This window comes from Epinephelus fuscoguttatus, linkage group LG20 (genome assembly GCF_011397635.1).
Source record: "Epinephelus fuscoguttatus linkage group LG20, E.fuscoguttatus.final_Chr_v1".
NCBI lineage: Eukaryota > Metazoa > Chordata > Actinopteri > Perciformes > Serranidae > Epinephelus > Epinephelus fuscoguttatus.
Window position 1 is genome coordinate 29,863,514 of NC_064771.1, and position 23,410 is coordinate 29,886,923.

The 23,410-nt window shown below is 37.2% G+C and overlaps 2 protein-coding genes across 3 annotated transcripts in view; one reads left to right on the forward strand and one right to left on the reverse strand.

Annotated features, from left to right (window-relative positions):
• Positions 1 to 23,410, reverse strand: part of rpl38 (ribosomal protein L38) — a 1,062,689-nt gene that overhangs the window by 767,916 nt on the left and 271,363 nt on the right. The window lies entirely within an intron of this gene.
• The window catches only part of cdc42ep4b (CDC42 effector protein (Rho GTPase binding) 4b), a 59,635-nt gene continuing 50,291 nt past the window's right edge, over positions 14,067 to 23,410 (forward strand). For both annotated transcript variants that reach the window (XR_007448087.1, XM_049563151.1), the window contains exon 1: positions 14,067 to 14,262. The gene's annotated coding sequence lies outside the window, so the exon portion shown is untranslated. The remainder of the gene's footprint in view (positions 14,263 to 23,410) is intronic.

The window sequence follows — 23,410 nt, forward strand, 5'->3', positions numbered from 1 at the left end:
TTGCTGAAATTGTTGGATGAAGTCACACTCCGTCACAATTATTTTTAGCGCCGTTGCTTTGACCAGTCGACAAGTTTCCGCTAGAAAAAAGAACCCTTCATGTCCCAGTTTCTCACTGTAGGTTGTCCATGCATTATATAACACAAAGCCACACAAGGAAGCAATAATTGAATAAGGGGCCCCGCTTCAGGGTAACACACCATCAAAGTTTTTTGTCCCTCATATCCTCACTGAAGCTCTAAAGGACCCAGGCAGTTTCCCATAAAACATTAACACCACTAATTGGTCCATCATGTAATAATATAAGACCTGGTGATATTTACAGGTGGGCGAGCGGGGCTCTAACAGACAGGTGGGCGTCAGCAGTATAACAAAAGTTAAAGTTCACACCTGAACACCAGATGACTGTTGTAACCACACAGGCGTGAGCTCATTTCTACATGACCTGAATGTGCTGTGCTTCAAAGGCTGTAAATTTGCTTTGTGTGTGTGAAATTAAAGACCTTCTTCTAATGTTATCTGGGAATTGTCAAAAATAATTGGAGTAAATTGCGCCACCTCTAATAGCCTTCACAGCTATTATAAGTTAGTACTAATATAAATCAATATGTTTGGACCTTTAATTACAGTAATGTGCTACTTAGCAGCACATTTGCCCCAGTGCCACAAATCATAGGTTGGAAGAACATTAATTTCTGCTTTTAATGAAGAGTGGAGCTGATGGACCCAAACACAGGAGACTGCAGGCAACAGGATCGAAGAGAAGTAACTTTATGTGCAAGGTTTGTGCCAACAAGGAAAAGCTGTTCAAAAAAAAGCAAGGCTCCAACATACTGAAGTAAAACAGGACTTAAATTCAAACTAGTCTGCAGACGAGATCAAGTGCAAGAGGAGAGATGGGTGTAGAAGCTCAGGTGCAGGAGTGAGCTGATTAGGCAGAGGAAACAGGGAGCAGGGGAGGATTTACCATGCTGATTGAAATCAGGTGTGCAGATGGGCAAAGGAGGGAAAGGCAGTGCAGGGACAAGGGAGAAGGAAAGAGTGTAGTTGTTATCATACAGTTTTGTTATTTACCTTAAATTTGTTGGCCACATTTAGTGCCAATGCCTTCAATGTGCCAATTATCTAATCAGATTTAATCTAAGGAGGAAACCCAACACATATACACATCAGAGTTCAGGTTTACTGACTGTTCAGTAACACTGCTCACTCCTAACAGGCATCTGTCAGGAAAGGTATGACAACTCACACATTTCATTCACGCTGTTTATTCTTATTGTGAAAATTTGTAACATGCAGTTTGTTAAAAAAATAAATAAATAAATAAAATTTAAAAAAAAAAGAAAACTTGTGAAAAGCTATTAGTTACTTAGCAATCATACCAAAACACAGAAATGTCCAAAAATAAGTCATATTATATAACATGTCATTAAAATTTAAAAAAAAAAAAAAAAAGAAAACTAAGAGGTCAAAAACTTGGATGCCACAACAAAAATGAAATAAGACACAATATAGTGTATGGAGAGAAAAAGTAATTGCTTAGTATGTTGAAAAAACAAATAATAGAATAAAGAAATGGTCATAGTATACAATGTCAAAAGAAAGTCATAGTATGGTATGTAGAAAAAAACACATAGGATAGCATGACGAAAAACTCTTACAATATAATACTGGTAAAAGTTACCTAAAAAAAAAAAAAAAAAAAAAAAGAACAAAATGTGTTTTTATTAAAATGTTATAAAAGGAGTCATAGTATAGTATGCCGAAAACAATTTCCGTAATATACCATGTCAAAAAAGAGTAAGATCATAGTACAATATGCCATAAACATGTTATTAAGAAAGTCAAAGTAGGTTTGTCAGGAAACAAATGTCATTGTATAGCATATGAAAATAATATCAGCGTGTCCAAAAAAAACAAACACGTTTCATAGTATAGTGTGTCAAAGAAAATGCAGGGTTGAATATTTTGAAAAAAATCAGTATATTATGTCGAAAAAATCATAGCATTGCATGTCAAACAAATCATAGTATGTCGTCCAAAATCATGAAAAAACGTCATAGTACAGCATGACGTCAAAAATATGAAAAAAACATCATAGTATAGCATGTCGTTGAAAAATGTGAATAGACGTCAGAGTATAGCATGTTGTCCAAAAATACAAAAAACGTCATAGTATAGCATGCCGTCCTAAAATATCAAAAAAAGGCAAAGTATAGCATGTGGCCAAAACCATGAAAAAAAGTCAAAGTATAGTATGTCGTCCAAAATCGTGAAAAAAACATCATAGTATAGCATGTCGTCCTAAAATATGAAAAAAAGTCATAGTATAGCATGTCGTCTAAAACCATGAAAAAAAGTCAAAGTACAGTATGTAGTACAAAAATCCGGAAAAAACATCATAGGATAGCATGTCGTCCTAAAATATCAAAAAAGGTCATAGTATAGCATGTCGTCCAAAATCGTGAAAAAACGTCATAGTATAGTATGCCGTCCAAAATCATAGAAAATGTCATAGTATAGCATGTCGTCCAAAACCATGAAAAAAACATCATAGTATAGCATGTCGTCCAAAATCATGAAAAAAACATCATAGTATAGCATGTCGTCCAAAACCATGAAAAAAAGTCATAGTATAGTATGTCGTCCAAAATCATGAAAAAAGTCATAGTATAGTATGTCGTCCAAAATCATGAAAAAAAGTCATAGTATAGCATGTCGTCCTAAACCATGAAAAAAAGTCATAGTATAGCATGTCGTCCAAAACCATGAAAAAAAGTCATAGTATAGCATGTCGTCCAAAATCATGAAAAAAGTCATAGTATAGCCTGTCGTCCAAAATCATGAAAAAAGTCATAGTATAGCCTGTCGTCCTAAACCATGAAAAAAAGTCATAGTATAGCATGTCGTCCAAAACCATGAAAAAAAGTCATAGTATAGCATGTCGTCCAAAACCATGAAAAAAGTCATAGTATAGCATGACATCCAAAACCATGAAAAAAAGTCATAGTATAGGATGTCGTCCAAAATCATCAAAAAAAGTCATAGTATAGCATGTCGTCCAAAAATATGAAAAAACGTCATACCACAGCATGATGTCAAAAATATGAAAAAACATCATAGTATAGCATGTCGTCCAAAATCATGAAAAAAACCTCATATAGCATGTCGTCCAAAATCATGAAAAAAACATCATAGCATAGTATGTGGTCCAAAATCATGAAAAAAGTCATAGTATAGCATGTCGTCCTAAAATATCAAAAAAAGTCATAGTATAGCATGTCATCCAAAATCATGAAAAAAAGTCATAGTATAGCATGTCGTCCAAAATCATGAAAAAAACATCATAGCATAGTATGTCGTCCAAAACCATGAAAAAAGTCATAGTATAGCATGTCGTCCAAAATCATGAAAAAAAGTCATAGTATAGCATGTCGTCCTAAACCATGAAAAAAAGTCATAGTATAGCATGTCGTCCAAAATCATGAAAAAAGTCATAGTATAGCCTGTCGTCCTAAACCATGAAAAAAAGTCATAGTATAGCATGTCGTCCTAAACCATGAAAAAAAGTCATAGTATAGCATGTCGTCCAAAACCATGAAAAAAGTCATAGTATAGCATGTCGTCCTAAAATATCAAAAAAAGTCATAGTATAGCATGTCGTCCAAAATCATGAAAAAAAAACATCATAGTATAGCATGTCGTCCAAAATCATGAAAAAAACATCATAGTATAGCATGTCGTCCAAAACCATGAAAAAAAGTCATAGTATAGCATGTCGTCCAAAACCATGAAAAAAAGTCATAGTATAGCATGTCGTCCAAAATCATGAAAAAAACATCATAGTATAGCATGTCGTCCAAAACCATGAAAAAAGTCATAGTATAGCATGTCGTCCTAAAATATCAAAAAAAGTCATAGTATAGCATGTCGTCCAAAATCATGAAAAAAACATCATAGTATAGCATGTCGTCCAAAATCATGAAAAAAGTCATAGAATTAGCGTGTCGTCCAAAATCATGAAAAAAACATCATAGTATAGCATGTCGTCCAAAACCATGAAAAAAAGTCATAGTATAGTATGTCGTCCAAAATCATGAAAAAAACATCATAGTATAGCATGTCGTCCAAAATCATGAAAAAAGTCATAGAATAGCATGTCGTCCAAAATCATGAAAAAAACATCATAGTATAGCATGTCGTCCAAAATCATGAAAAAAGTCATAGAATAGCATGTCGTCCAAAATCATGAAAAAAACATCATAGTATAGCATGTCGTCCAAAACCATGAAAAAAAGTCATAGTATAGTATGTCATCCAAAATCATGAAAAAAACATCATAGTATAGCATGTCGTCCAAAATCATGAAAAAAGTCATAGAATAGCATGTCGTCCAAAATCATGAAAAAGACATCATAGTATAGCATGTCGTCCAAAACCATGAAAAAAAGTCATAGTATAGTATGTCGTCCAAAATCATGAAAAAAACATCATAGTATAGCATGTCGTCCAAAATCATGAAAAAAAGTCATAGTATAGCATGTCGTCCAAAATCATGAAAAAAAGTCATAGTATAGCATGTAGTCCAAAATCATGAAAAAAAGTCATAGTATAGCATGTCGTCCAAAACCATGAAAAAAAGTCATAGTATAGCATGTCGTCCAAAATCATGAAAAAAACATCATAGTATAGCATGTCGTCCAAAACCATGAAAAAAAGTCATAGTATAGTATGTCGTCCAAAACCATGAAAAAACATCATAGTATAGCATGTCGTCCCAAATCATCAATAAATTCATAGAATAGCATGTCGTCCAAAATCATGAAAAAAACATCATAGTATAGCATGTCGTCCAAAATCATGAAAAAAGTCATAGACTAGCATGTCGTCCAAAATCATGAAAAAAACATCATAGTATAGCATGTTGTCCAAAACCATGAAAAAAAGTCATAGTATAGTATGTCATCCAAAATCATGAAAAAAACATCATAGTATAGCATGTCGTCCAAAATCATGAAAAAAGTCATAGAATAGCATGTCGTCCAAAATCATGAAAAAAACATCATAGTATAGCATGTCGTCCAAAACCATGAAAAAAAGTCATAGTATAGCATGTCGTCCAAAATCATGAAAAAAGTCATAGTATAGCATGTCGTCCTAAAATATCAAAAAAAGTCATAGTATAGCATGTCATCCAAAATCTTGAAAAAAAGTCATAGTATAGCATGTTGTCCAAAATCATGAAAAAAAAACCATCATAGTATAGCATGTCGTCCAAAATCATGAAAAAAACATCATAGTATAGCATGTTGTCCAAAATCATGAAAAAAAGTCATAGTATAGCATGTCGTCCAAAACCATGAAAAAAAGTCATAGTATAGTATGTCGTCCAAAATCATGAAAAAAACATCATAGTATAGCATGTCGTCCAAAACCATGAAAAAAAGTCATAGTATAGCATGTCGTCCAAAAATATCAAAAAAAGTCATAGTATAGCATGTCGTCCAAAACCATGAAAAAAGTCATAGTATAGCATGTCATCCTAAAATATCAAAAAAAAGTCATAGTATAGCATGTCATCCAAAATCATGAAAAAAAGTCATAGTATAGCATGTCGTCCAAAATCATGAAAAAAGTCATAGTATAGCATGTCGTCCTAAAATATCAAAAAAAGTCATAGTATAGCATGTCGTCCAAAACCATGAAAAAAAGTCATAGTATAGCATGTCGTCCAAAATCGTGAAAAAAACATCATAGTATAGCATGTCATCCAAAATCATGAAAAAAACGTCATAGTATAGCATGTAGTCCAAAAATATGAAAAAAAGTCAAAGTATAGTATGTCGTCCTAAAATATCAGCAAAAGTCATAGTATAGCATGTCGTCCAAAATCATGAAAAAACGTCATAGTAGAGCATGTCGTCCAAAACCATGAAAAAACGTCATAGTATAGTATGTCGTCTAAAATCATGAAAAAAAACATCATAGTATAGCATGTCGTCCACAATCATGAAAAAAAGTCAAAGTATAGTATGTAATACAAAAATCCGGAAAAAGTATAGTATGTAGTACAAAAATCCGGAAAAAACATAGTATAGCATGTGGCCCTAAAATATCAAAAAAAGTCATGGTATAGCATGTCGTCCAAAACCATGAAAAAAAGTCATAGTATAGTATGTCGTCCAAAATCGTGAAAAAAACATCATAGTATAGCATGTCATCCAAAATCATGAAAAAAACGTCATAGTATAGCATGTCATCCAAAATCATGAAAAAACGTCATAGTAGAGCATGTCGTCCAAAACCATGAAAAAACGTCATAGTATAGTATGTCGTCTAAAATCATGAAAAAAAACATCATAGTATAGCATGTCGTCCACAATCATGAAAAAAAGTCAAAGTATAGTATGTCGTCCACAATCATGAAAAAACGTTATATTGTAGTATGTCGTCCAAAAATCAGGAAAAAAAGTCATAGTATAGCATGTAGTCCAAAAATATGAAAAAAAGTCAAAGTATAGTATGTCGTCCTAAAATATCAGCAAAAGTCATAGTATAGCATGTCGTCCAAAATCATGAAAAAAGTCATAGAATAGCATGTCGTCCAAAACCATGAAAAAAACATCATAGTATAGCATGTCGTCCTAAACCATGAAAAAAAGTCATAGTATAGTATGTTGTCCAAAATCATGAAAAAAAGTCATAGTATAGCATGTCGTCCAAAACCATGAAAAAAAGTCATAGTATAGCATGTCGTCCAAAATCATGAAAAATAGTCAAAGTATAGCATGTCGTCCAAATCATGAAAAAAAGTCATAGTATAGCATGTCGTCCAAAATCATGAAAAATAGTCAAAGTATAGCATGTCGTCCAAATCATGAAAAAAAGTCATAGTATAGCATGTCGTCCAAATCATGAAAAAAAGTCATAGTATAGCATGTCGTCCAAAATCATGAAAAAAACATCATAGTATAGCATGTCGTCCAAAATCATGAAAAAAACATCATAGTATAGCATGAAGTCCAAAACCGTGAAAAAAGTCATAGTATAGCATGTCGTCCAAAAATATGAAAAAAAAGTCATAGTATAGCATGTCGTCCAAAAATATGAAAAAAAAGTCATAGTATAGCATGAAGTCCAAAACCATGAAAAAAAGTCATAGTATAGCATGTCGTCCAAAAATATGAAAAAAAAGTCATAGTGTAGCATGTCGTCCAAAAATATGAAAAAAAGTCATAGTATAGCATGAAGTCCAAAAATATGAAAAAAAAGTCATAGTATAGCATGTCGTCCAAAATCATGAAAAAAGTCATAGTATAGCATGTCGTCCAAAAATCCTGAAAAAAACATCATAGTATAGGATGTCATCCAAAAATATGAAAAAAAAGTCATAGTATAGCATGTCGTCCAAAACCATGAAAAAAAGTCATAGTATAGTATGTCGTCCAAAATCATGAAAAAAACATCATAGTATAGCATGTCGTCCAAAATCATGAAAAAAGTCATAGAATAGCATGTCGTCCAAAATCATGAAAAAAACATCACAGTATAGCATGTCGTCCAAAGTCATGAAAAAAAGTCATAGTATAGTATGTCGTCCAAAATCATGAAAAAAACATCATAGTATAGCATGTCGTCCAAAACCATGAAAAAAAGTCATAGTATAGCATGTCGTCCAAAACCATGAAAAAAAGTCATAGTATAGCATGTCGTCCAAAATCATGAAAAAAACATCATAGTATAGCATGTCGTCCAAAACCATGAAAAAAAGTCATAGTATAGCATGTCGTCCTAAAATATGAAAAAAAGTCATAGTATATAGCATGTCGTCCTAAAATATGAAAAAAAGTCATAGTATAGCATGTCGTCTAAAACCATGAAAAAAAGTCCAAGTATAGTATGCAGTACAAAAATCCGGAAAAAACATTATAGTATAGCATGTTGCCCTAAAATATCAAAAAAAGTCATAGTATAGCATGTCGTCCGAAAATATCAAAAAAAAGTCATAGTATAGCATGTCGTCCAAAACCATGAAAAGAAGTCCAAGTATAGTATGCAGTACAAAAATCCGGAAAAAACATTATAGTATAGCATGTTGCCCTAAAATATCAAAAAAAGTCATAGTATAGTATGTCGCCCAAAACCATGAAAAAAAGTCATAGTATAGCATGTCGTCCTACAATATCAAAAAAAAGTCATAGTATAGCATGTCGTCCAAAAATATGAAAAAAGGTCATAGTATAGCATGTCGTCCAAAACCATGAAAAAAAGTCATAGTATAGTATGTCATCCTAAAATATCAAAAAAAAGTCATAGTATAGCATGTCGTCCGAAAATATCAAAAAAAGTCATAGTATAGCATGTCGTCTAAAACCATGAAAAGAAGTCCAAGTATAGTATGCAGTACAAAAATCCGGAAAAAACATTATAGTATAGCATGTTGCCCTAAAATATCAAAAAAAGTCATAGTATAGCATGTCGTCCAAAACCATGAAAAAAAGTCATAGTATAGCATGTCGTCCAAAACCATGAAAAAAGTCATAGTATAGCATGTCGTCCAAAAATATCAAAAAAAGTCATAGTATAGCATGTCGTCCAAAACCATGAAAAAAGTCATAGTATAGCATGTCGTCCTAAAATATCAAAAAAAAGTCATAGTATAGCATGTCGTCCAAAACCATGAAAAAAAGTCATAGTATAGCATGTCGTCCAAAACCATGAAAAAAGTCATAGTATAGCATGTCGTCCTAAAATATCAAAAAAAGTCATAGTATAGCATGTCGTCCAAAACCATGAAAAAAAGTCATAGTATAGCATGTCGTCCAAAATCATGAAAAAAACATCATAGTATAGCATGTCGTCCAAAACCATGAAAAAAAGTCATAGTATAGCATGTCGTCCAAAATCATGAAAAAAACATCATAGTATAGCATGTCGTCCAAAACCATGAAAAAAAGTCATAGTATAGCATGTCGTCCAAAATCATGAAAAAAAGTCATAGTATAGCATGTCGTCCAAAATCATGAAAAAAAGTCATAGTATAGCATGTCGTCCAAAACCATGAAAAAAAGTCATAGTATAGCATGTCGTCCTAAAATATCAAAAAAAGTCATAGTATAGCATGTCGTCCAAAATCATGAAAAAAGTCATAGTATAGCATGTCGTCCTAAAATATCAAAAAAAGTCATAGTATAGCATGTCATCCAAAATCATGAAAAAGTAGTCATAGTATTGCATGTCGTCCAAAATTATGAAAAAAAGTCATAGTATAGTATGTCTAAAACCATGAAAAATGTCGCCCAAAATATCAAAAAGTCATAGTATAGCATGTCGTCCAAAACCATGAAAAAAGTCATAGTATATCATGTCGACCAAAACCATGAAAAAAATTTCATAGTATAGCATGTCGCCCAAAACCATGAAAAAAAAGTCATAGTATAGCATGTCGCCCAAAACCATGGAAAAAAAGTCATAGTATAGCATGTCGTCCAAAACCATGACAAAAAAGTCATAGTATAGCATGTCGTCCAAAACCATGAAAAAAAGTCATAGTATAGCATGTCGTCCAAAATCGTGAAAAAAACATCATAGTATAGCATGTCGTCCAAAATCATGAAAAAAAAGTCATAGTTTAGCATGTCGTCCAAAATCATGAAAAAAAACATCATAGTATAGCATGTCGTCCACAATCATGAAAAAAAGTCAAAGTATAGTATATCGTCCACAATCATGAAAAAACGTTATATTGTAGTATGTCATCCAAAATCATGAAAAAAAGTCAAAGTATAGTATGTAGTACAAAAATCCGGAAAAAACATTATAGTATAGCATGTCGTCCTAAAATATCAAAAAAAGTCGTAGTATAGCATGTCGTCCAAAACCATGAAAAAAAGTCATGGTATAGCATGTCGACCTAAAATATCAAAAAAAGTCATAGTATAGCATGTCGTCCAAAATCATGAAAAAAAGTCAAAGTATAGTATGTAGTACAAAAATCCGGAAAAAACATAGTATAGCATGTGGCCCTAAAATATCAAAAAAAGTCATGGTATAGCATGTCATCCAAAATCATGAAAAAACGTCATAGTAGAGCATGTCGTCCAAAACCATGAAAAAACGTCATAGTATAGCATTTCATCCAAAATCATGAAAAAAACGTCATAGTATAGTATGTCATCCAAAATCATGAAAAAACGTCATAGTAGAGCATGTCGTCCAAAACCATGAAAAAACGTCATAGTATAGTATGTCGTCTAAAATCATGAAAAAAAACATCATAGTATAGCATGTCGTCCAAAATCATGAAAAAAAGTCATAGTATAGCATGTCGTCCAAAATCATGAAAAAAAGTCATAGTATAGCGTGTCGTCCAAAACCATGAAAAAACGTCATAGTATAGCATGTCGTCCAAAATCATGAAAAAAAGTCATAGTATAGCATGTCGTCCAAAACCATGAAAAAACGTCATAGTATAGCATGTCGTCCAAAACCATGAAAAAAGTCATAGTATAGCATGTCGTCCAAAACCATGAAAAAAAGTCATAGTATAGCATGTCGTCCAAAAACATTAAAAAAAGTCATAGTATAGCATGTCGTCCAAAATCATGAAAAAAAGTCATAGTATAGCATGTCGTCCAAAACCATGAAAAAACGTCATAGTATAGCATGTCGTCCAAAACCATGAAAAAAAGTCATAGTATAGCATGTCGTCCAAAATCATGAAAAAACGTCATAGTATAGCATGTCGTCCAAAACCATGAAAAAAAGTCATAGTATAGCATGTCGTCCAAAATCATGAAAAAAAACATCATAGTATAGTATGTCGTCCAAAATCATGAAAAAAAGTCATAGTATAGTATGTCTAAGAAAAGACAGTATTATTATTGTCATCATAATCGTAAAAAATGCTATAGAATGACATAAGAAAGACATAGTATATGTTCAGAAAGGCGTAGTATAATATGTTGAAGAAAAAGACAAGAAAACATTAATTCCAGGTTCATTCAAACATTTATTAATTCATCAATGGGAAAATTGACACATTACAGCAGCTCAAGAGTCAGAAGCAACAGACAAAATGAAAAATAAAGAATGAGTGCTCAAGGTAGAAAGCTATATAAAAGCGATAGATAGAATAAAAATAAAATAAAATTTATATACACTATATGTACCTTTGAGTTACACAGACACCATTATGTCCATAACTGATAGTTGCAAAGGGTCATTGTAATATACACATGGTGTGAAATAATTTTACTGTAAAAATATACACATATATAAATATTGTTGCACAGTGAGTGGTATAATAACTTTCATTATAATAAATAATAATATTAATAATTACACAGTATAAGTATGTGTAATGTGTATATAACATATATGATCAAATATGCATACATTTTATGTATAGTTCATAACACATACACATCAAATTTGCAGTATATAATAGCGTATTTATTTTGTGTATATAGGACTAGCACTCTTAAGTGTGAGTTTTCTCGTGTCCCACAGTGTAGAAGACAGCAGATGCACACTGATAAAATGTCCTCAACAGTGTCCTGTACCCTCTAAAGGACCTCAGTCTCCTCAGCAAATGAAGACAACTTCAGCCCTTGTTGTACAGTGTTTGTGTTGTTTCACCAGTCAAGTGCAATGCTGAGGTGAGTGCCCAGGTATTGGTACGTTCCCACCATCTAAGTATCCAATCCCTGGATGTTCAGCGGTGTAGTCTGGGGTTGCTTCGTGTGGCCGTCTATCACCATCTCCTTTGTCTTGGTGGTGTTTAGCTGAACGTGGTTGAGCTCTCACCAGTTGACAAAGTCCTTGATGACCTCCCTGTATTCCTGTCAGTTCCCCTGTGATACGTATCCAACGATGGTTGTATCATCAGAGAACTTCTGGAGGTGAATGTCCGTTGTTATGTTTGAAGTCTGAAGGTAAACAAGAGAGCATAATGTCATAGTATACTATGCCATAAAAATGATCAATAGTATTCAATACAAATTATCAACAGTATAAAATAAAATTTAAAAAGTCATTTTCATTTAACAATGTACTTTCAGCCATGTTTGTTGTTGCTGTGGGAAACAGTATGATATCAATATGTCAACACTCACAATATCCTAAGTATCATGATATGGATTTTATGTTATATATTTTATTAAAAGTTATTCCGGTATTATTATGAACAAGATGATGTGGCACAACCCTACTCCACAGTTGTTGTTTTTGTTTGTTTTTTGGCTCTTTTCATAGTAAACTTTGTTGATCCCTGAACTAACGATGAAAGAGAAATCTGGACCCCAGGATCTAAAGCGGGATTCATAGTTGTGTGGCAGATCCTACGCTGTAGCCTACGCACATCGCCTACACCGCTGTGAGCATTTATACTTGTGCGGTGGTGTGTCTGTGTCGCTCTGCAGTTACACCTCCAACACTCTAGTCGGCAGTGGAGGTTTCTGTGAAGTGCTGTAAAGTTTAGTTGATTCAAAACACACATTAAACACACATTAAACATGGCTTAATAGAGACAATTTCACAGCGTTCACAGACACTCTGAACACATTTTTCCCCACAAATACAACATGCTAATGTTTTTAGCACAAGCCTATGGCATTTTACATTGTATAAATTAGCCTGGTGGCCGACAATCTTTTCCTCCTCTCATATGGAGCCAGGGACAACAGCAACATTTAACAAAGGTAACATTACAAAGTTCGGCTACATTACAACTCAATGGTGCTCTACCGTGCATTAAGAGATGTTTTTTGGGGAAATACATGACTGTCAGAGAAGCCCCGTTTACAAACAGACCTACAATCCATCTCCTCTCCTCTCTCTCTCTTCTCAGTGGAGGGTGCCCTGTCAGCCCTGCGCTGACAGTGACAGGGCACATCTCTTTGATCCCAAGTGACACAGCCCGTTTGCTCATGCTTCGGGGTCGTTCAATAGACTAATTGCAAATAAATATTGTTTTAATGTGTAACTACTGAAATGTTCACAAGGGCTTTCATAAATTCCTACAATGTTGCGGCACTGCCGCCTTTGCAGGCTAAAAGTTAATGACAGCGACTTGAAGTGAGGAGGAGCAACAGCAACAGCAACAGCAACAGCGGTACCGATGTGATGCAAAATATTAAAATAACGTCATTATAACACAAAAAATATAAAAATGTGGTGGCAGGCCTAGGCTATAGCCTACACCAAGGACGTAACCAAGACTTAAAAAGCTATTTTTGTGGAGGCTTTATTGTCTTCACAATTTATTGTTTCTTATCTGTGAAATTAAAGTAAATAAAAGCTTTGTTTACACTGATGGAAATGGTTTCAGCTTACAGAAACAGACAGGAGGTCTGCGTCGCTGTGACATATAGATATGACATGTTAGATTTCTGGGCAGGAGCACGTCAGGCTACGGTGTAGGGTACGGCATAGACTTTACGTTGACGGTAAACGTAGGTACTCTGTTGACTCGACACAGAAGTATAATTCCCGCTTTAGGGACAGCTCCTTATTTCTTTTTTCCTAATTGTCTTGTTTTAACTTTTCTCTTCTTATTAATTTCTTGATAATTTTGTGGGTCAGTTCTTCTTTGGTTGGTTCCCATGTTTTTAAAAGAAATCGAGTCAGTTTGTTCAACTTTCAAAGGGTTAAACTGTGTGGGTGTTGAAGTAATGACCAAGGAGAAATATTAAAATCTTGGAGAGTCTTGGTTTTTAGCTGAATATACACGAAAGAAAACATGTTTACTATATTATATTATATTTCTGCTGATATATCCGCTTAAATCCTGCACACTGGAGCTTTAATGTCAGAGAAAATTCTTAAGATGAACTCCTCCTTTAACCTTCCCTCTGCTGTTTCCTTTAGTCAAACAGTCTGAAGACCTTATTTCATGTATTAGCCGAGGCCCTGTGTGTCCGGAGCCCCACCAAGTTGAAGTTCCTCCTTTTGTTATGTGTTGTGTATAAACGGGCCTCTGTCCCTTTAAACCGCAGCAGGAGGTGGTGCTCTCCGGCACATGAGAGGAGGAGGCGGGTGGAGGAGGGGGAGGGCCGCCGCTTTGTGCGCCACACACATGCAAAGTAAACGGACACTGGAGCACCAACAAGGGAACTGTCCTGCCGCAACTCTCCGCCGAGGAAACTAAACTGAGTCTGCGGTGACACGGAGGCTTTGCTCCTGTGTTTCTGTCCTCCTGTGTACGGAAAGCCGAGTGGAATATAACCTGAAAGTTCGCCTTTACTCGGAGAATAAAGAAAGGTAACTCTTGTAATTATTGTTTTAGAGTTGGCTGAGTCATAATGTCCTGTTGTATTATACTTATTTAAGGTAGTTCTGCCAGTGACGACTTTTAGTAATGACTCAGCTGTAGTTAATGTGTCTTGTATAGTTTATAGAGTACTGTGTGGGCTCGGAGAACAGATGTAGGCTGAAGTAAAGCAAACGGTGTGAAATCTGCATCTCATTTGAATGTCAAACCTGCCTTTAGTCAATCAGCTCCAGGCTGTCCCATATGGAGGGACAACAATGAGCCCTCTGGCGTCCTCTGTCCTCCATCAGCCTGGTGAGGACTGCAAAGAGAAGGGCAAAGCACAATATTATCAGAGTCACCACTTCAGTTTGTCTCACTGGGTCAAAATGTGCTTTACAAGTTACTCTTTGTCTCCAAAAACTCAGGGAATCTCAACTTTAACTGGATCTGTTTAATCTGAGCTACTTTGGAGAAATAGTTTTTAGTGCATTCAGTTTGGATCAGGTCCATGAAGTTGCGCAGAGCTCCCCAAACTTTTTTTTTCCTCAGTATCACGGGATGTACAAATATAGAAGTATAACTGACCCCATTATATTTTGGCTCAGAGGCACTGTTTTGTAAGAAATCCTGCTTTGTATCATTATGAAATGACATAATTATCTGCTCTGGAGGCAAGGCTGTAATAAGCTGATGAAAGGAGTCATTAACTGGGTTAAACAACAAAGATGGTAAACTATACATTTGGGATCCCCATTAGGAGCACCCAAGGGTCCTCAGACCTCTGGACTCACACATTACAAATCACTAAGGGACTGTACTGTATTATCATAGTAGGAGGGGTAGCTGAGGTGTGACTTATTTTTATATTTTTTGGACTGTATAATTAAAACTGGACGACATGACAGCTTTCCAAAAGTGAAGCCAAAATATGTTGATAGCCCCCTGGTGGCTGGCTGCAGTATAGGTCATAAACCCCGCCCCCTCTATGTTGGCGGATAGGACATGGGCTAAACTACAAGCTCAAAATACATGTCAAATAAAATGTCCCCAGCGATGGTTTTAGTAGTTTCAGGTATTTCAGGTAGCTCCTGGTTTGAACTGGCAGTGGGGGGTTCGAACACCCCTGTGCGAAGTTTGTATGGGTTTTCTCATGGGTTCCTCCCACAGTCCAAAGACATGCAGGTTAATTGGTGACTGTAAATTGTCCGTAGGTGTGAATGAGAGCATGAATGGTTGTCTGTCTCTATGTGATAGTCTGGCGAGTCCAGGGTGTACTCTGCCTCTTGCCCAATGTCAGCTGGGATAGGCTCCAGCTCCCCCGCAACCCCCAACAGGATAAGCGGTTATGGAAAATGAATGAATAGATGGTTTTTATCATGCTTGGGTACGTCCAAATTTTGTGTTTTTCGGTAGTTATTTGACGCTATTAAAGGGGGTTTGACGTCATGATTGACAGCTGTGTGTGCTCCTAATCAAAGGCGCTGCGTGCGATTGGTCGGACATGTGAACAGGCGGGAATTTGAAAGCGCTGAGATTGCTTCTGCGCAGACTCCGGCTTTAAATGACATCACCAGTGCAAGATGGAAGCGGCCTTATGGGGATATTTTTGCTACGTTTTTGTTCAGTAGGATTAAGTGGGGACCAGGCCCCCCAGGAATGCTGTTTAGCCTTGCAGCAAATATTTCCCAGTGGTCACTTGTGGTATTGCAGTGAAAAAATCCCCTGCAGCCCAAAAAGCATTTTCCCCCACCACTGTAAATGTCTGTAGAACTGTTGAAGTCAGTTATGGATCTTTCCATTATGAATTTTTGAGCCATGGTGTTTTGATATTCGTAAAACAGAGAAACGTCCGTCCATCATCACAGTGTAAAGTCTATAAACTGAGCAGGAACTCGTGGGTGGAGCCAGTGTGAGAAACACACACTTACTGCAAATGTAAACCCAGAAGGTGGAAAATTTGTTTGGCGCATGCGCCAGGTGAGCAACTCCATTTGAATGAATAGGCGCCATCCTGGTGTCCGATATCTAGTTACTCTTGAAATCTATGGTGGGGATACTTTGCCCATGTTTATATCCAGTCTACGACCATAACCATCCCATGAATAATAATATTTCATAGTTTCTGGTAATGATATATGGTGTGATTTTGGAGATTTAAACAAAAAAAAACAAACATGCATTTTAAACCTAAAAATTAAATTGAAATAAATACAAAACACAGTTGTGTAAAGTTGAACGTCCCTCCCCTAAGCCAAATCAAAATAACATTAGCCCCTCCCCAGTGCTTAAAAAATAATTTTAAGTGCCTCCCGTGTTTTGCAACACCCCCTCCCCTCTTATAAATAACAAACAGTCTCTTGTAACTTTAGTTAGCAGATACGCAGTAGTGGGAACTAGGCTGCAGAGTCTGAAATAAGTGTCCCAAATAACTATTTCCAGCTACAGGACAGGATATGGTTTAATCAGAGCGACCAGATGGACGTAAAAGCATCATTTCTCTTCACTGAGAGTTACGTAACATTAATACTCTGCTATGGGAACACAAAGCACAGCAAACTCTCTGGGAATCTACCAAGAGCTCAACAAGCTGCACGGCCACTTTCACCTCATCCCTCACTCCCAAATTTGTCCACTTTCCCGCGTCATTAGTGAGTTGTTCCTGTTTGTGTTTACAGACCTGGCACTTGCCTCTCATGCCTCATCGTGCCTGATGAACTGGCTAATTTACTCCAGAATTTCCACTGTGGCTGTATACCTGCCTGGCCTCATTCATCATGCTGCGATCGAAGGCCGTATAAGTGTGTGCTTGACTTTAACTACACTGACCATAAAGTCAGGAGGCCGTTTTATAACGCTCACTTTAATTATTCCTCGCTCATCGTCAGTGATCAAGCCGTCTTGTTAAAGAGCCAGTCTGGACAAAAGCAGGAGGACATATTGACAAATGGGCTTGGCTTTAGTGTTGTCTTTGTATGGCTCTTGCCCTTTGACCTCCTCCTATACATGTGCGCACAAACACACAGCCACACCCTAATAACAGCCCTGAGGTCGGTCAGTATTTGTCATGTTGCGTGATGAATCATTTACCAAACACTGTATTAGTTGCTCTGTGATAAGAGAAATTAGGCAACTGGAGAGATTTAGGTCAAGGTCAAATTCTGCCTGATCGCCACCGTGCCAGCAGCGCCACTTTTCCAAGCGTCCCCTTGCCTTTCTGTCTTTCCCGGTCACTAAAGCGCCGCATAATCACGCACACTCCAGGCCTTTCAGCTCCTTATTGTACGACTTCTCCAGAGCTGCCAAGCAGATATCTCTCCATCAAGATCTATTGTGCTCGCTGCAGAGTCAGAGGGGAGGGGAGCATGTGTGTGTGTCATCTCTGACTGACTGTGCTTTTTTTTGTGCAACAGAGGCTCTGGAGAATACTGCCGCTGCGTAGTGAGGAAGCTGGCTACCTGCCCGACTCTGACTGCGCTGAGGTCATTACAGTTTTATACTGGAAAGAGGGTGTGCAGGAGTGGGGGCTGGGGAGAGGCAGTTAGACTCATTTTGCGCACTCATGAAAACACTACCTTGAGGCTGTTTCACAAGCAACTTAACTTCGTTAAAGTGGAGGGCAACCAATTTCCATATGAATCAACACTGAGTCAGTGCTTTATTTATGTGTCTGAGCTTTATATTACGTGGAGGTTAAATGTATGGAGTACAAACTTTTCACTTTATATCAGAGTAGAAATTAGTTAACTGGAGTCAGATGTGATAACTTGGAAGTATATTGAGTGTTCTCTTTGCTTCCCATACTTCAGGAAATGCCTATGTAAATTGTTTGCGGCCTCGGTAATCTACCCACCTTTATCCCATGCTGTATAGGAGGCCGGCAGGGGATGATTGGAGACTGTCCTGACATTTGGTCTTCTGGATTTTGTTGCAACTGCATGGCCTGGATAGAAAGGGGAAAAAGAAAATATAGGTGAAAAATCTGCTTTTATTAAAGCTCCAGTGTGTAAGATTTAGGGGGATTTAGTGGCATCAAGCGAAGGGGATTGCAGACTGCAACCAGCTGAAACTTCTCCTGGTTAAAATTCCTTCAGTGTTCATTGTTCAGGAGGTTTTTACCAGGAGCTGAATTATCTACAGAGGTCTCTTCCTCTCCAAAACAAACTGACCAAAACCGCTGAAAACACAGAGGGAGCTTTCAGACGTAGAGTTGTCTTGCTTTGGTTCGAATCAGGGACTTGTTTTGTTCTAAAGCTGCGTAAGAGCTGGTTTGTGTTCTCACAGCAGCATTTACAAGAGGACCAGATCAAATACCTTGTGTGAGAAAGCTGCTCTTGGTTGGTCAGATACCCCATGTAGGAAAAATCCAGGAAGCAAACAAAACGTTGAAGAAGAGTACACTTGCAAGATAAATGTGACACTTTCTAATGTCACAATGGAGGGACAACTACGCAGGTTGATTTTAGCGCTGCTCATCGTGGACTATATTGCTGTCATTGTTCATTTGTGTCAAACCATACAGTTTGAAAACGAGGCGCGGCTCCAACTAGAAAACAATGTTTTGATGCATTGGATGTGCTGAATGTGCATATTAAGGCAGAGCTGGATCTGCTCTGTAGGCCCTCCCTATGTAGATATAAATGGCTCATTCTGAGGTAATGAAAACACAGCAATTCTTATTTTCAGGTGATTAAACGCTAAAGAAAACCTACTTATTATATTCCATTTCTGCCAGTACAGCCCCTAAACCCTACACACTGGACCTCTTACCATTGTTGGCATGTTGTGAGACAGTTAGACATGATTTTTGACTCAAAAAGTGATTATGGTGTCTTCTAGAACAGGACAAAGAGGGCAATTTGCCCAGAGCAGTGGTCTTTTTTTTTTTTAGATGTCACTGTACATAAATAAACTTTGAGCTAAATTCAAAAGGGCAGCTGTAAAATGTAAGAACCCCGTCGCTTATTGAAATATTATTACATTATTGGAAGCATTTCAGTAATGCACTCCAGAGCTCTGAAGCTGTGGAAGCCTCCCAGTGTCTGTGAAGTATTAATCACTTCAAAGGTGACGGATGTGTAATTTTTTCAGCTGTTGATACTGGAAAGCATCGAGGCTTATGCTGAACTCCCTGAGGAGGGTTGTTTTGTCTCAGACAATTACAGGATTCACCCCGCCTGCAAAGAAAGCAGCGAGGTCTTTGAACTTTGAAGAGAAATCGTGCTGAGGGTGTTCGAGTTAATCTTTGAACAGACTTTATATGGAAAGCAGAATCCGACGTGAAATCTTCAGGCGTTTCGCAGAATACATTTGACTTTGAACTCCGATCAAGAGAGACAAATTAACCAGATCAAAATCCGTGAAACAGAGGTTTCCTGTAAGAAAGGCTGTGATTTAGTTCTGTGGTGTCTGACCTTTGTGGCTTGTGGTCCCTTAAATCAAAGCCATGTCTGCTTGGAACTCTTTGTTTTCAGATCCGCCTGTGATTTATGACCAGGTCAACCTAAGATTTGTTTTTCTGAGTTTCATTTGAAAAGATTTTCAGAGGTAAAACTATCCAGCTGCAATCCATCGTACTCAGAACTTGGAAAATTGCAATGCAACAGTCATTCAAGTCGGAAACTTGGGCATGATCCATGTAGCCCAAATTCATCAGCATAAACAAATCTGATGTCACAGCAACATGGCGGTGCACACAGTGAACTGAGCAGAGTTACCTTTTCATCAGTTTTTACTTTATGTAATGCTTATGAAAAGTGCTGCAAGAGCAACACAAACACAATATAACACTTATTTTAAACACCGTCTCTCTTCGCTAATGGCGCTGAGGTAATTGATGTAGGTCCTTTTATAAATGCTTGTAAAGCTCAAAAACAATACAGTATGTGCAATCATCAGTTTGCTGTGTGCGTCCATGTTTTCCCAAGATCGGAAGTCTGGAATATCCACTTGGAATTATCAACTTCCGACTTGCAATGGATTGCAGCACAGTGACTATTGCCTGCTGAGGCGATATTGGTGCAGATGAGACGGACACAGAAAGCTAGCGTGATGGCTAACGTTAGCTAGCTTGCTAATAAATACAGCATCTCTCATGTAGGGTAGTTAGTATGTTTTGTGGCGAATATCATACAATATCTGCTGGTTAGACACGGATCAATCAGTGTCTTGTCCATTCATACTTCTTTGCTGTTGGTTAAGGCTGCTGTGAGGGTCCAGGGTCAGAGCCCTCTGAGGCAAATTGTGATTTGTGATATGGGGTTTTATACACGCAATTAAAATTGAAATTGAAGTCCATGGTATAGGCATGGTATAGTTGTTTTTTAGTCTTATGTGATCAGGGGGCAAATACAGTAAAACTTAAATTAATAGCCTGGGCTATTATTTGATTAAATCACTGAAATCAACAGGCCTATATTTGGGACAGGCCTTTAATCCCTTTCACACAAAACTGTTGCTCAACAATTATCTGGAAATACTATCAAATTGTTTATTTAAACCAGTATGAATATTACTTACTTATTACTTATAAAAATTAGGCTTCAGGTAATATATCAATTATGAATCATTCATTTGATCTAGCTCAACAGACGACGCATCAGACAGAGTGAGTTACAGCACTCAAGGATTACGGCACCCAGGAGCATACCAACACAACATTACTTTATCCTGTTAAAACTACACTCACAACTTAACTTTAAAAAAACCCTTTTGATTCTTTTGGTCTGAGGACCCTTATGGACTAAAGAAATATGAATAACTTACAGGTTAATCCAGGAATGAACACAAAATTCGAGGTAACCAACACTTGGTTTTATACATCCGAGGAACTTCTATAAAAAAGAAATAAAGTGCTTGGCAACCAGACCAGGCGTCTACTTGAGACAGGCGTTTATTTGTCAAAATGTGTAGCCACACTGGGCCAGTAAAGGGGGCTAGGTGTGTAATTGAAGTTTTACAATATTTGCCAGTGTTCATTTTGCTCATGTTTGACTGTACCCTAATTCAGCTCAACATAAAAGCAAGAGGAAACCTTAAAAACAAATACAACTTGGTCTAGCAGAAATATATTTTTGCTGTAGTCCTATCCTGTTACTTCTCTTACGACCCCACAGATTTCTCTTGCGACCCCTTCAAAGGAAACCACTGATGTAGCTACCCAAGACCTTTAGTCCACTATTGTTCTCTAGAAAGTCATGTTGTATTTTATTTCTGTAAGAGTACCCTGGATGTATTTCAAAAGTCTTACTCTGTCAGCTGTTCGGGGCCAAACCCCCTGCAAATCCATCAACATTCAGGATTCAGCTCAGGGCTGTAACCCTGTTACTCAGAGAGAAACCTTGGCTGATTCTGGCTCAGTGACACCACATGCCCTTTACCATCCCATTTAACAACAATTTATCACGGCTGTTCCCAGGAAAAAGGGGCCACTTTCTCTTTTGTGCAACAACCCGTGTGCACCTGTCACTTGATCGCTAAGATCTGGGCCTGTTTTGGTTTCTGTCAGTGTAATGTGACCATTGTGGAGGAAAATAACCAGTTCAACAGGAAATATTTTCCTGTGCTGCACGCACTCCACAATGAGGTCATTTTACTTCCTTCTTGAAAACACCAACTCCAGTTTGACGCCACAGCTTCTAAACATGCTTTAAAATAACATTATATAACACAGTCTTCGTCACTCTCGCAGCACATGACACTTCAAGCGTAAAACCAGTTTGGATAATTGTCATGTCTGAGGTGAAGACAGCTCCAGTGAAACTCACTGCGGCCAGCGTGGTGGGTTGTTCCCACATTGAGAATGTTTCAGAACATCCTCTGTGGTTTCTGTTGTACACAAGAACACCACAGAATAACATCATGTATCATCAGCTGGCACACCTGTCTCACACACATCCTCGGGAATCCTATCTTATTACAAACACATTTTGAAACATGACATGACATTTGATTTTAACTTTGATACTGACACCAGTGGCAGTAATTACAAACTGGGTCTTATTAGCATGTCTTTTGGTCCTGGTGACGTACTCGCCACCACACTGTAGAGACTCTGGGATCCCAGACTTTGGGAAGAACTTCACAAAAAAAAAGGTCCAGCAGCCACAGAGATTTCCAGGGGACCCCTCCCTGTGTTCACTTTAATCATTGCAAGAAAAGTGTTTAAGTTTGCGTGTGAAATCTCATACTAACATGCTATTTAGTATGCTAAGGAGTATGTGAGAGTTTTTAGCATGCAAACACTGGACACTACGCTGGCATAAACATCCCACAATGCAATGCGGTAGTCACAACAATGTTCATAACAGCAGACAGCGATCAAGTCAGCTCTGTAATAATAAGTTAACCAAGTAAATGGGTAATAAATAATCTCTAGAGATGAATAACTTTGGTCATGACTCTGCTGCCAATTCAATTAAAGAACCGCTAAAAGTATTGTGTTAGGGATACCATTAATTAATTTTCCGTAACCACTTATCCTGTTAGGGGTCCGGGCTGGAGCCTATCCCAGCTGACATTGGGTAAGAGGTGGGGTACACCCTGGACAGGTCGTCAGACTATCATACGGCTGAGACAGAGACACTTTCACACCTACGGACAACTTTGAGTCTTTGGACTGTGGGAGGAAGCTGGAGCACTCGGAGAGAACCCATGTTGACAGGGGGAGAACATGATAGTGCTACTTTGATCCAGACTATTATATATCAATTTTTCAAAAACTATTTGGATGGCATGTCATGACATTTGGCACATAGACAATATACCTACTAAACATCAGCTTGTTAACATGCTGATTTTAGTGGTTAAGTTAAGCATGTGACTGTGACATGACATTACGCAATGAGTTTGTCTGTGGTTTGTATTTTCTAACAGCTTGAGTAACTTTTAATCTGATGGAAAACCAAGAACTCCAGAGGTTCATCATGTTCGCAGATGCCAGGGTAGAGCTGAGGTTGGCATGGGTCACTATGGTTGTGTGTCGCCATACAATAAGGACACTCTCAGGAAGTGGCGCGGTAATTACAGCTGAGCATGTCCGAAAAAATACACACTACTGAGTATGTAGTACATAGTATGTGATTTCACAATATGGTCTCACTCTGAAGTCATCGAAATCTGGCGCTTGGAGCAGCATCAGACCCTGATGAAGAAGCTGTC